General features: G+C 39.3%; 1 protein-coding gene across 1 annotated transcript in view; it reads right to left on the bottom strand.

Annotated features, from left to right (window-relative positions):
* Myo31DF (Unconventional myosin ID) overlaps window positions 1–12,160 on the bottom strand; it is a 47,924-nt gene that overhangs the window by 35,291 nt on the left and 473 nt on the right. The window lies entirely within an intron of this gene.

Below are 12,160 nucleotides of genomic sequence, written 5' to 3' on the forward strand. Positions count from 1 at the left end.
TAACTCGGGTGTATCGTCTAAAATCTATACTACACTCGAAGACTTCGACGTATCATGAACAAAATTCATTAATTAAATCAATCAAATCGGTTTCACAACAAGCTCTACCGCACCATACAGGGTGTGACGGTAGTTATCATAAAACATACCATACAATGAACTAGTTTATTTAGCGAGTGCTTTTGTCAAATCTTATAATTGAAACATTGTTGGGAGCATGTTGACATACTGCAGATTTACTGTACTCTGTACTCAGTTATTCTTGACATGCGCCATTGGACTTTTTGGCGGGAACGCGAGGAGTGAAGTTGTGTGATTTGTTTTATTTTGTCTATTTAGTGTTTCTTCAGGTTCACATGTGTAATAGCGGTGGTTTATTAATTGTTTAATATCTGTAAAAGTGCACAACTGTGGGAAAATGAAACAAAGCTGCTGGACGTAATTTATCAGGATCCTCCAAAAAGTCCACTGAAAAGAATCTCAGTAAATGACCACCATTTTACTGAGATTATATTTCATCCCATGTCATCTCATCTCATTTCATTTCATTCATTTCATATTATCATTTTCATAAAAATAAGAGTATAAATTAAAATAAGACATGACCTAAAGGTCTTTGTTACCAGGTCATAAAATCCCTTTTAAAAAGACACGCGCTATTAATTTTATAGAAAATTAGAAGGTAATTAGAAAAATATCGACGAATAACATCTTAGTCGTCCGTGATCACGACAACTGTGTAAAGTATTTGAAATATCCCAAATAATAAAGGCGAAATTAAACGCTAAAAGTAGTTATGATTAAGTATATCTATGAATCGCGAAATAAAATTGTTGTTGACGAAATACAGATTACCTAGCTCTACATAGAATTACCCTCCTCGTTTTGTGTAACGTAATCATATCTCAATTCCAATTTTGATATCGTGTATATAGTCTTTTTTTTATTGCTGCCCCACCCTTCAAACCGAAACGCAATACTGCTTCACGGCAGAAATAGGCAGGGTGGCGGTACCTACCCGTACGGACTCACAAGAGGTCCTACCACCAGTAATTACGCAAATTACAATTTTGCGGGTTTGATTTTTATTACACGATGTTATTCCTTCACCGTGGAAGTCAATAGTGAACATTTGTTAAGTACGTATTTCATTAGAAAAATTGGTACCCGCCTGAGATTCCAACACCGGTGCATCACCCAACACGAATGCACCATGCACCGGACGTCTTATCCTTTAAGCCACGACGACTTCAAAGTCAAAGTTCAAGTCTTCTTAGTACCCAATAAATTATGCAACACAAATGTCTAAAACCCTATATTGGTAGTTCCCTCGCCGAACTTCGTACTCACTTAAACCGCTCAGTTGACCCGCGGAGCCGTCTGCGACGAACGTTGACCCCGCAATAGCTTGCTTATTGTCTCATTACAACGGCACGTGAGCGCAACGTATCCAGCCGTATGAAATAATTGGTATCGGTTCTTGTCTTATGCAGAAAATTGTCAATTTCTCGATATATATAATTTTCGAACGAACTTTTTAAAAAGTTTGGAAGCGTATACATTATATTCTTTTATTTTATTTTGGGATAATAAATCATAAATTCGATCAGTCAGCTCGTAATGAAAACCGTTAATGACCAAAACCAAATCCAACATGTTACAAATCCTCGAAATCGGTAATGACGTGACCAGCTAAATCGCTCCTGGTGGAGTCTTTGCTCACCCACCTGTCCTACTGAAGTTGTAAAGGCCTCCAGGTCACTAACCCCTCATTCATATAAAAAAAACAACATGCTAAATTTGTTTTAAGATAAAAATTTATAGCATCGTCCATTTCCAATAAAACACAGGTTTGCGAATCGCTTGATTTTGCCATGAACTCCTAGTCAACAATTATTGAAGAATCCTATAATTTTGAATTCGTCGGGTAATTTTTCGGGTCACATTTAGAAACCTATTTAGTACACGCAGAATTTTTCCTTTTTTTAGGCTATTTATCTGCCAGCAGACTGGAGAGCCTATTCAGGCTTTGCTGTTGGACTCATGGACAAGTTCACGAAGCTCAGCCTGAATGAATTTACTAACATCAGTCCTAGCGAGAGTAGTGCTTCGCGGAGATCAGAATCGCGTGTGGCGGTAGCCATCATACAACGCAAGATATTTGACAGATGCCTGAATCTCACTTACGACATTTTCAAAAAAAGCTTGCATATATACAAGTTCCGAACAACAACAGTTGGACCGTCGGTCTACCGAGCAATACCATCCGCTCGGAGGAAGATCTTCCCTTTGTCGTATACCTACACGTCGCGACCCATTGAAAAAATCAGGCGAGAATCTGAGTAGGTGGAGCTTTCCACCGATATAAATATTCTCAAACTTCATAAACGCTGTCCAAGCAATCAAAGCTATCGTAAAAATTACGTCTCACGATCTCCGCCGTCAACTATTCCACATGTCCTACATAATGTTATAAAGCGTCATGTGTGTCAGGAAGTTGATTCGTATGTGGGTCAGCCGTAAACGATCCGACATGAGTCGGCCTCCTCGTGCACCGGATGTCTTTAACGAATGAGTATCATCAAGCATAATTTACTCTCACCAGAAGTAGATGCTGAAGGTTTGATGCTTCTGCAAATTCAGTTCATTGGAGCCATTCAAATACCTTTTCCAATGAACACGGTATATGTGAGACGTCTATGGTGACATTTCATTATAATACCACATACATACACGAGAATTTTTCGTCGCTTCGCCCTCTTACTGTTTCGTGGTTACAGACTCTGGCAGTATGGTAGTAAGTCCTAGTGCGGGTTCAAAGCGCCATCAATAATCACGTGTTTTTTGTATGTCGTGAATTTGATTGCGTGTACTATTCCAGCGTCGAAGTCGTTAGTGAACACGTGCGAGGCATTTAATTGGAAAAACTTATACGTGACGTAAGACTTGAACCATAGCGTATTCCCGTCACTCAAAACGATTTTACTCGACGTCGTATCAAATACGCCACGGCGGCTTCTAACATTAAAAGGTACTAGGTGTTATCCCGTACAATATCCCGCGTATAATAGTTATTTAGGTATAGATGGACCGAGGTAGACCAAGAGCCCGCAGCCCATCGGATGGTCCAATTAAATCCGCTCAAATCTCAACAACAAGCTGTATAACGCACTCCATGACGCCAAGAGCAGACGCAGATGGAGGTGCATCATAAAAAAGAAATTAATCTTTCATCGGGGGATATCACAACCTTCAGTAATTATGAAGAAGACAATGCGAGGAGGGTTATTCAGAAAAAAATAATATGGATGTTTAGTGTCAAAGGTCCATAATGATAATAAACACATATAAGGTAATCGGTTTTCCAATATAAAACAACCTAGCGTAAACTTGACGTTATTACTAAACAAACTAACAAAATTCAATTGCGGCAATTCGTATACATAATCGTTTACCTGCTGAATTTACCTACTTGAACCATGAAAGAAACCTCTATGACATTCAAAACAAATAAATATATATCTAGTTGTGATATAAAAAAGAACGGCTACAAAAGCGTATATATCTAATTTGAAATAAATCTTCATGGTCGCACAGTCCACCGAGGATTATCCCTGCAAAGAACGAGAACGCCTTACCCATGAGTTTATGTTTCACGTGACATTTGGAAGTGAAACAGAGCGTGTAAGCCACGTTGTTACGGGCCAAAATGCGAGACACGAAACAAATTCTAGCTTTTTAGAGGCAGTTTTATTATACGACGCCTATTGCGGACCCCAAATTGTTTGCATGGGAAAACGATGGCGCATATAAAACTGTAGGTCTTCTTCTATTATTAGAATTATCAATACATATAAAGGACATTTATTAAATGACTCATTTTTAATGATTCAGCGGGAGGGTCGCGGCAAGCCTATCGATTAAAGTGCATAAGCGCAGTTTGTCACGCAAAGGGCGACAAGGACGAAAGGACCTGCCGCCCTAGCCAAAAGAACTGTACACACAACATATTAATATTACACTACGAATTGTAACGGATCACAGTATATTTATAAATTAGAACGGCAAATTACAACTTTTTTACAGAAATACGTCACTTTTTTGCCTACCTAAGCTGATGTTCTTGATAGACCATTTCAGCGTAACCCTAACAAATAGGTGAGCTCACGGCACTCAAACCTGACGACGTTGCTAACACTAACCCTAGCAAGAGCAGTGCTTCGCAGAATCTAACACCGAAACGGAAACGCGACCCAATGAGAACATCCAGCGAGAAACTCAGTGGGCTGTGTCTATGGGTTAATTTACTCGCCGAACCCTTCGTCGCAAGCGACGGGTTCAACGAGAAGAATACGTCACATCATTCGAGGTATAAAGAAAACAAATCTGGAGGTTTCGCAACAATCCACGGTCATTCGGTAACGTGCGAACTTATTGTGGTACACTTCATTCACGGTTGTTTGCACAAGAAGTTAGTGTATTGCGCAAAGGAACGGTTTGAGATCGTGGTCAATGAATGATAAAAAATATGTTATTTTTTGTACGTTATTACAAAGTTAAGTCGTACACTGTTTGCATTACTAATAAAAATCTTACGTTACGGACGTTTTTTCCCGGTTAGGGTACCCCTCCGCATCGTCCCATAAGGAACTTCGTTCCAAAAAGCTGCCCCTAACCATTTAAGGTATTAATAAAGAAATATTTCTATGAAATTTGTTAACAGCGATTTCGTCAATAGCAACTAAAATATATACCAAATAAAATATCGTACGTGACAAAAAGACAACGTTTTATACATTACATGCGTTTTATTGCATCGTCCTTATCTGTGTTATAAATATTATTGAAGAGTTTATTAGCTTCGTATTCAAGTCGAAAATGTGTAGACCAAATATTTTTTGCGAATACTTGAACGACAAACTAAATACCAATCCTTAAATTTATTTCAATGAACCATCTATAACATGTCAAATAATCAACCTTGATACGGTTATCACGATAATTTAGAGATAAATAAAATAATATAGACTACCTGTGATAATGGCACACTCAATCGGATGCTATGTTTATTAGATTAATTGTGTATTTACAAATTTAATCACTAGTATTTAGCATTAAACGGTCACCAGAACCAACAGAGTTCACAAAGTGAATACCACTTAGGTATTAACCATTAGCACGTAAATTACCTGTAAAAATTAATACAGTTTTAATATTTAATAAATAAAAAATGAGTATTGAGGGATAACTTGTGGCCCGGAGGCTTTTCCAGTTTCACCAGGACAAGTAGGCGAGCAAGGGCTTAGTCAGAAGGAGTGGAATTTGCTAACAGCTACCCGAGAGCTCAAAAGGAGACATAACAATCCAAAGAGTAGCTGCTTCGCGAATGAATCTACTACCGGATCGGAATCGCGACCCGTTGAAAAGATCCGGCACGAAACTCAGCGGGCTCATGCGTGGGTTAGGTTGCACGTCGAACTTTTTGTAGAGTTCGACGAGTAGGGTTTATTTAATAGTCTTGATGAGATGCTGCTACTATAACTTAGTTCGAATGTACAATTGTTTCTAAATAAATTTTCCTTCCACGTATAATCATTCAACGTTGAAGTAATTACATAGTTATATAAGATCTAATGCAAATTTCCTTCGCGAAGCAGTTACGCGTTCCGGTGTGAGCAAAGTGGACATTTGTGATAATAATGACTTCCTCTTCATGTTCGTTCGCGCACGCTACGGTACTACTGAAATGATTCTCATGTGGAATTCACAGGTGGATGGAGATTAATTTAGACCTCATTTTTAGGTGTACATTTAAAACGTAAATTAGACCTAAATAGGCCTGCCGTCTTGTATGGATCCGTTTGTTGGACCACTAAAATAACGGATGAAAGGCGATTGCATGCAGCAGAGATGCGAATGGATAGAATACGGAATGAATATATTAGAGGAAGTCTGAAAGTGGCACCTGTGACAGAGAAGTTAAAAAGTGCGCGTTTGGGATGGTATGGACATGTGATGAGACGAAACGAAAATGAGGTTGGTAAGAGAGTGTTAGCTATGAATGTGGAAGGATATAGACGAAGAGGTAGACCTAATAAGAAATGGATGGATTGCGTGAAAGACGATATGTGTAAGAGGGGAGTCAGCGAAGAAATGGTATATGATAGAGGAGTATGGAAGGAGAAAACACGTTGCGCCGACCCCAGGTGACCGGGAGAAGGGCAGGAGAATCATGATGATTAAAAACGTAAATTGTCCTAAACTCCCAAAATCCTAAAACTAATTCCTGATTCTCCTAATTCTAAACGAATACGAAATATTAATACGAAAGTAACTCTGTCTGTCTGTAATGTTTTTAAGCGCAAACCGCTGAACCTATTTACAAATTTCGGTATGGAGATTGTTTGAGCACTGTTTTTTTTTTATTGCTTACTGAGTGGACTGAGTGGACTGAGAGTGGACTAACTCGCGGCCCCCATGATGTTACGTGGTTACCGAAGCCCATAGACATCTACAACATAAATGCCGCCACCCACCTTGAGACGTGATCTAGGTCTCAGTTTTTACAGAACAACGGCTGCCCTACCCTTAAAACCGAAACGCATTACAGATTTACGGCAGAAATCGGTAGGGTGGTGGTACCGACCCGTGAGGACTCACAATACGTCCTACCACCAGTAATAAATATTGGTTACCTTCCATCTATTCACTGCTAATAATCCAGGCATTATGTGTGATTCGCGCGGGCGAAGCTTAAGCCGGAAAGAGAGTTTAAACTAAAAGGAATCTAAGTGATACAAGAGGATATAGTACCACATTTAACTACGGATTCTAATCAAAAAGAAAATCCTCAACTCATTCCAAACAGACGGAGGAGTTACAGGTACACCGTCTACGACTCAAGGTGGCTCAAAGCATTATCTCAAACTAAATGTTCCACGCCCAACTACAGCGTGAAGAAAACACAACCGCGCCACGATAACAGCGCTTATCTTTATCGACATCAGTAAGAACATAGATACATAGCTAGTTAGTATTATTGGATGAATATTATCCTTTAACTTTGCTTACGTACACACATAAAACGTACACAAATATCAGATTCCTGTCTATTTCCATTTATATATTTAAATTTTATTCCACACTAGCTGACCCGGCAGACTTCGTAGTGCCTCAATCAATAAATAAATGACCTAAACTTTTGTATAAAATAAACTTAAAACAAACAAAAGGAATCCGACGGAGGACACATCAGAGGAAAAACAAAATTGTTACTTTTATTTAAATTCCGAGCATTTTCATATTTATCTACCTTTTAAACCTTCTCTGGACTTCCACAAATAATTGAAGACCAAAATTAGCCAAATCGGTCCAACGGTTCTCTAGTTTTAGCGAGACTAACGAACAGCAATTCATTTTTATATATTTAGAAGATTTACGGACCTTCACCTAGGCTTTTCGCCTGCGTTGTGTGTAACAGAACGACATACACAAGAGAAGAAAGGAAACCCAGAACTCATTGGCGGAGCTTCTTCAACAAAGCCATCGACTTTGACCGTGGCTGAGAAGAAGTAAATCAATTAAACTTTCTCTTAGGAGGTTACATGATAATTTTTTTATATTAATTGCCCTTGTAAGCAAACGAGCATACGGCCCACCTGGTGGTGAATGGTTACCGTCGCCCATGGACTTCAGCAATGCCAGGGGCAGAGCCAAGCCGCTGCCCACCGTTAAGTACTCTCCGCAAGTCTCATTTGAAGAAGGACATGTCATAGCGCTCGCGAAAAACACCGTGGAGGGGAGCTCATTCCAAAGCCGGATAGTACGTGGTTTGTTACATACATACAACATATAAGTTTGTTTATTTGCGAACAGACGACCCTGGCTCTCTCCGGCTAGTGCTGCATATCCACCTTCCATTCATAGTAAGATATTGCTCTGCAAGGCGTGCTGTGAGCATACTCCAGCAGTCACGTCTGAAAGTATGCGGCAGTATTACGAGGGACCTTTTTTTAATAAATAAATCCGTACCGTGTTTTGTCGAAGGCAGCCTAGAATAGCATTTCAGGTCTGCGGTCGCACGGTACCATAAACGCACGTTGCATCAATGAAGACATCAAAGTAACAAATGCATTACGCTATTCAATAGGGGAACAGAGTGCTTTCGGTGTACCGCAGAAACCTTTCACCGCGCTTCTGCCTTAACGTTAATTCAATCATTGAACTTGCGCACTATGTCAGGAAGCAAGATTACGTTGTCATTGTTATGACTTTGTAAAATATTATTTTACATACGAACACACAATCATGCTTCCGTCATGACTTACGTGAGTGTGGTGTTCGCTCACGCAGCCCGCAAGCGCATAGACATCCTCCAATCCCTACAATCCCGCTTTTGTAGGCTAGCCGTCGGAGCTCCGCGGTTCCTGAGGAACGTTGTCCTACACGACGACCTGGACCTCGAATCAATCCGGAAACATATGAAGTCAGCGTCGGAACGGTACTTCGATAAGGCTATGCGTCATAATAATCGCCTTATCGTTGCCGCCGCTGACAACTCCCCGAATCCTGATCACGCAGGAGCCAGTCACCGTCAACGACCTAGACACGTCCTTACGGATCCATCAGATCCAATAACCCTTACATTAGACACCTTTAGCACTAACACTAGGAGTAGGGACCCCGGTAACCGTACTTTTCAAACTTGACAAAGAGTTCGATGTGAAACATAGGCCCGCTGAATTTCTCGCTGGATCTTCTCAGTCAGTCGCGATTCCGATCCGGTAGCAGATCCATTCGCGAAGTAGCTAGCAGGTAGTTAGCTTATTAGGTCTCCTTTAGAAGCGCTCGGGTAGCTGTTAGCAAATCCCACTCCTCCTGGCTGAGCCCTTGCACGCCCACCTGCCCTGGTAAAACTGGAAAGGTCTCCGGGCCACCAGTTATCTCTCAAACATAAAAAAAAACAATCATGACTGGAATAGCGTCATCGCTAAAGTTAAACCGCGATTATACGGAATGTTTGCTTTTCAATCTAATGTCCAAAGTTATCTATACTAATACTAATACTAATAATATTATAAAGAGGAAAGATTTGTTTGTTTGTTTGTTTCGAATAGGCTCCGAAACTACTGGACCGATTTGAAAAATTCTTTTTCCATTAGAAGCCGACATTGTCCCTGATGAACATAGGCTACTTTTTTAATTTTTTTTTTTATTTTTTTTTTTGGTTTCATGTGTGATTTAATGTTTCCGAAGCGAAGCGAGGGCGGGTCGCTAGTTATAGATATATTTATCTCTTTTAAAATACTTATTTATGGAAGTGTTTTTCGAACAGAATGTTATCAAATATAATTAGGAAATTGATAAAATACTGAGCTTTTTACCGATGCTAAATTAGGGTCGCTTACGCATCAAGTTATTCTGAGCTGTGCTTTGTTAGACTAAGCTGAATTTCTGTCACTATATTTTTTATCGAACTAGGTGCGGTAGAGTACTTCAGTCCGTCGATGCGGATGAGATCCCAAAGGGCTGTGTAAGTGAATTGCTAAGTGTTTCGATGGTTGTAACATGAAAATCGTTCTTCAGAAGCTGTACCGCGGTTTTTATTTATTTTTCCTACCTAAGTTTAGGTAAGACTTACTGGGAGGGCTATGGCAACGTAATCGAGTGAGTAGGTGAGCTCACGGGGCTCTAACCTGACGACGTTGCTAACACTAGCCACCACCGGATCAAAAACGCGACCCACTGAGAAGATCCGGCGAGAAACTCAGTGGGCTTTTAACAATACGAATCACTCAACGCCAGAAAGGTGATGAATCCTATATAAATCTAAAGCAATCAAGAATTCATCACAACACATCACACTACTTTTTACTAGATAGGAGTTCATTCCTACATCTTCGTGCCTCGTCTGAGATACAAGGCTTACAAAACTCATTACATCCCGATCCAATAACGAAAGGTCCCTTACGTCTAAAACGTAAAACATCAGAAACATTGGGCAAAAAACAATCATTCAAGTTACTATTTTATGAAACAAACAATTAAATACAGCTCGAGGAAAACTGCAAGGATATGACGGTCAAGGTAGACGTGACATCAGAAAACAAGCGTCACTAAATGAATCTCTGTATGATACATCTAAGGTAAAACAATTATTTTACACGTATATTATATATAGCGGCCCACTCCGGCTCCGCTCGGGTCTTTAACAAAAATTACAACGACGTTGTTTTAGTTTTTAAAATAAAAGAACACTTATTGCGGCATAACTATAATAGTTAGATGCTGTCGCAACACTTTTGGTAAATATTAATGTGTTCTACAAAGTCGTAGTACATTATATTATTCTATCATCAATAGTTTTCGCAGCGCACGCGGTGTAAGGAATATTTTAGGTATTTTTTTTACACCTTGAGTTACATTATTGGAGTTTTAGTAGGGATCGCTAATTTTATGCCTATGTCACTCGGGAATAGTGTAGGTTCCAAACAGTGAAAGAATTTTTCAAATCGGTTCAGTAGTTTCGGAGCCTATTCAATACAAACAAATCTTTCCTCTTTATAATATTAAGTATAAGTATAGAAGTATAGATTTAGCTGCTGCTGCCTTCTACGAGATGTCAAAGATCTCGTATTGGCTCAGTGTGCTTAGTGCGAGTTTTTTAAAGTTTTCGATAGCGTAAAAGTTAACTCTTTGTATGGAGTTTAAAGGTTTGCCACGTTTGCCGCTAGGGGCGCTGTTCCAACTGCATTTTACGCGATCGAAAACGTTAAAAAGCTCGCACTAAACACACAGACGTATTGTGACTTTTTCTCTTAGGCAGGGGACCGAATCTTCTCACGAGAACATCTTCGTCAGCGCAGGGTATGTGCGACTACCGTAGCCACGCAATATACGATTCTCCTGGACTCTGGCTCGTACTACCGATACCCGGGTTAATATGGAGAGATTCCCAGGTGCAAGGCGATCAGCACTGCAACCATAAGCACGTCCACCCTAGCACGACTCGTCATTAAACAAGGCAATAAGTCGGCTATCGCTCAGAAGCCCAGGCGATGGATACCAGCATGCTGAATCGGAATGTGATACACCATCAACCGATCGCTCTTCGTCGATATCAACACGGCGGCGCACATGGCCTGGGCCCTTCCTATCGCTCCGAACCGTCACCAGGGAGGGAACCTACTACAGATGCATTGTGAGAATCAGACTGGCATTTTTTTGTTTGCAAAAAAATAAATAACACTTCAGTCATAGGAAAAAGCAAATCCTAAAATTTTTCTCTGATATCAATAGTGTACTTACATATTCTTCCAACACTAGATTTGACTTTTTTCTTTTCGAAAAAGACCTTTAGGATCCTCGACCTTTAAAACGTTTAAAGTTTCTAAGCTATTTATTATGACTCAGAATGATGTCAAGAAACATGTTATTTTATTTGAATTGTTTACTGCTGTATTGGTAATAGATGAGCAAGTGACTCAAATGGACGATCAGGATCACTGCACCGTTATAACACTGTGTATATTGCTATTAAGAGAGAAACTTCTTAGTAATCCTTGGATTCACCGTGCATATGAGGTTCATAATGTTGCAGAAAGAGGAATTTATATGAAGAAAGCCAGCAAACCTGTCACCCTGGTGTAAGTTTGACAGGCCCCTATCTTATCCTTATCTCCATTTTCTACATTCCTTTCTATACCTAGCCCAATTTAATGAGAACCTACTAGTGCAATAAAATTTTTCATTTATTAGTTCACTTGTAGATGTAGATGTACATTCTTGACAAGACAAGGTTTTTAGTATAATATAGGTATATTACAGTGGAAATATAGTACTTTATGATACATATGTACATCAATTTAGTAAACATACTACCAGGAAAACTAAATCCATTAAATATTAAATTACACAAACATAATTTTTTTGTCTTTACCTAATATTTTAGAGAATAGGCTCATTATTATTTTTATCTATTAGAAAATATAAATTATTGTTTTGATATCTCTACAACATTACAATTACATTATATTTTTACAACATTTTATCTAAACAGGTGCTTAAGTATAGGACAATAAATGAATTAGCATTAAAAAAAGCGTGTAAAAACAATTTCATACATTTTATTACACTTTCGAAGTAATATAGAGAAGTAAAA

The sequence above is a fragment of the Bombyx mandarina genome, chromosome 08 (genome assembly GCF_030267445.1).
Source record: "Bombyx mandarina strain Sakado chromosome 08, ASM3026744v2".
NCBI classification, from domain to species: Eukaryota; Metazoa; Arthropoda; class Insecta; order Lepidoptera; family Bombycidae; genus Bombyx; species Bombyx mandarina.